Source organism: Brachycentrus maculatus, unplaced genomic scaffold (genome assembly GCF_059751285.1).
Source record: "Brachycentrus maculatus isolate JH-2025_06_01 unplaced genomic scaffold, ASM5975128v1 h1tg001316l, whole genome shotgun sequence".
NCBI lineage: Eukaryota > Metazoa > Arthropoda > Insecta > Trichoptera > Brachycentridae > Brachycentrus > Brachycentrus maculatus.
The window spans coordinates 86,503-89,738 of NW_028281980.1; positions in this window are offsets into that span (position 1 = coordinate 86,503).

The following is a 3,236-nucleotide window of genomic DNA, read 5'->3' on the forward strand; positions in this document are numbered from 1 at the left end:
GACGGTTGTCAGCCCCGTAAATGCACAGACTTCCATATTCTTCTTCATCTTTGATGAGATGTCAAAAAATAATATAATTACAGGTATATTTACTATAAGTATATTTCTTTAATATTACGTTTATGTTTAAGGCGAATTCCGCTACGATTAACATAGTTAAACTTAAATTCCTTTTAGTATTATATACGCTAAAGAAGTCGTATATTTATTTTAAAAGCTGCTAAAGCTTGATATAACATACGCACATCGCTCACTCCTTTCAAGAACGTCATAAATCGAGAAACTTTTTTTTTTCAGGAGAACGTTTTTAATGTTTAAAAATATAATACAATGTATTAAAAATAAATATCAAGCCACTTATTAAACTTTTTACTGTGCAACATATTATTTTAGGTAAAACCTGAAGGTTTTTTCTACATTTGAGAATTATTTAATATATTTAAAAAAATAATTAAACAATACCTTTTCTTCAAAATGCAAAAACAACACTTTCTGCCCTGTAGCGGGTAAATATTAAGTTAAAAATATGTCTATTAAGCTAGGATATAGTACATTTTTTGGGCATTCCGAAAACATGCACAACTGAAAATTGACGATTTTTTTATTTATGTCGTTCTTGAAAGGAGTGAGCGACATACGTATATACCTTTAAATCTCATATTCTATCCACAGACAGGTTATTCCAAGTTTCTTTTTTATCTTCTCACAGTTTCACTTTATCTTCCCAGTTCTCACTTCCCAAAGTACCCTGTTACCTGGCATCTTTCAAAGGAGGTGTTAATCAGCCTCCAGCCCACTCGCCTCGCACTTGAGATTTGAGATATTTTACGTTCGTGTTTTTTTGTTGTTGTATTGTTTCACTCTCTGGCTTTTAAACGCCGAGAGAAGCTGCGAGTAACAGACAGGAATTTGAACGAAAATAACATCAACGCCTTATTTTTACTGTTTTTTAACGGAAGTTCTATTATTACGTGTAAGATAAGCGATGGAAAATGCTAACATCAACGATGAAACCAATCATTCGGTATCAAAAATAAGAATGTTTAGTTTTTTGCGTGTTTTCGCGTAACCTACGATTGAATAATGAGTTAAGTTCTTTAGTAAATCAACACTTAACCGATAGTGGATTATTCAGAATGCAAATAAAGCAGTTGCTCATAACTTCAAGTTTATTTTTGATTTCATATACTTGTATTCAATAACAACAACAAAAATACTAACAATGTTTAGTATATCAGGCACTAAATTATTCACCCTACGGATGAGATGTCAATATTATATGTACATAGGTGTCTCAACTTATATTCAATTCAATTAACTTGATATTTTATTTATTGTTTCGGCATTAACTTTGTGGTAAGACATGTTACAATGATTAAAGAAAACACTTCGTTTTTTACCACTTGAGTTTTATTATAGACTACATGTTTCAGAAGTTAAACTTCCATCATTCAGGTCTGTATAATAACAGACCATATATATTGTATATTGTATATTGGTCTGTATATTGTATAGTTATTATACAGACCTGAATGATGGAAGTTTAACTTCTGAAACATGTAGTCTATAATAAAACTCAAATGGTAAAAAACGAAATGTTTTTTTAATCATTTCAATTAACTTGACATTGGCAAATGCAATGTATTTCATGTGCAACGCCATTCTATATTTAAAAAAAAGGTGTCTCAACTTAATATGAAACATTATGTCGAATAAAAAAACAGTATGTTTCTTGTCGAAACCGGTAGGTTAAATTGTATTTATAAAAAGTGGTGAACACAAAGTTAATTAATTTTGTAAAATTTTTAAAATGTGCCCCAAAGTATCTGCGGAAAATATTCAAGAAATAATATGAAACATCTATGATCTATCGTTCCTCGTTAAATGAAAGGAGATGGAAGTCTGAGCATCCCAGGGCTAACGACCTGACATTCGGCTGACTTAAGCGATCCTTTTATACACTTGTGTAACGTTCATTATTGAAAATAACCTGTACATGTGCAATGGTCTGAGTATAAGAATGAAAAAATACATTCATAAATGCAAGTATATGTGTGTCTTGTCTTCATGTATGTAACGATCAAGATAACACTGCGTCAATACGAAAAGAAAAGAAACTTAAATATATATATATATATATATATATGTATATATATATATATATATATATATATATATATATATATATATATATATAGATATATATATATATATATATATATATATATCTATATATATATATATATATATATATATATATGTAAATATATATATATATATATATTTATATATATTTAAATTTTTACCCCTTTGGGAATCGAACCCAGGACCTTTAGCATGGTAGCCAAATAATCTAACCGCTACAACTGGAGGCGGACGATATTTCATACATTTTATAATCTTATCCATATTTTTTTTTGTAATACTCATTGAGTTCTTCCCACAAAATTTGATAGATAATAATGATACTTAAATCGCATCCAGGGTCATGGGCATAACCACATCTGGGAACACGAAGGGTTTTTCTATAGGACCAAACCTTGTAGCGGCTCGTTAAATTTAATCATGTTGACTTTTAAAATAAGGATAAATAGTTAATAACACGGGATGCGAGGAACGCCGATGGGTAACCAGCAGTTGAGTGTAACTGTTCCAATTATCCTGACATGCGGAACACGCTTTATACTCGGTTATTCCAATAAGTATGCTGGGGGTCAATAATTTTCATATTCCTTCCTGATAAAAATAAACTAAAAATCAAGATTCTTCACATACTTCATAATTATTTTGTACATTAAAAGCAACGCTAACATTGTGGTTCGGTAATATAACACTCTCTTTATCATAGGAGTTTTGACCGACCCAAATGGATGTGAAGAATGGAGTTGACAAAAGACGGATGAAAATAGACTAAAGAAATGCATTATTTTTTGACATCTCATCAAAGATAAAGAAGAATATGGAAGTCTGGGCATTTACGGGGCTGAAGACCGTCATAGGGTGGTTTAAGTGATCACTTTACGCACGAGTAACATTCACCAATTCTACCCATTATTGACAACCACACTACTCAAATTCTTGGTTCTATATAAGTATATATATGTATATGAACCAAATTTGAAACATTATTCTTGAATCACTAGGACTTCACTAGGGACATCTATTGGTGAGATGAATGATGATAATTAAAATCCTTAATAGTGTGTAAAGTGAACACTTAAACCAGCCTATGACGG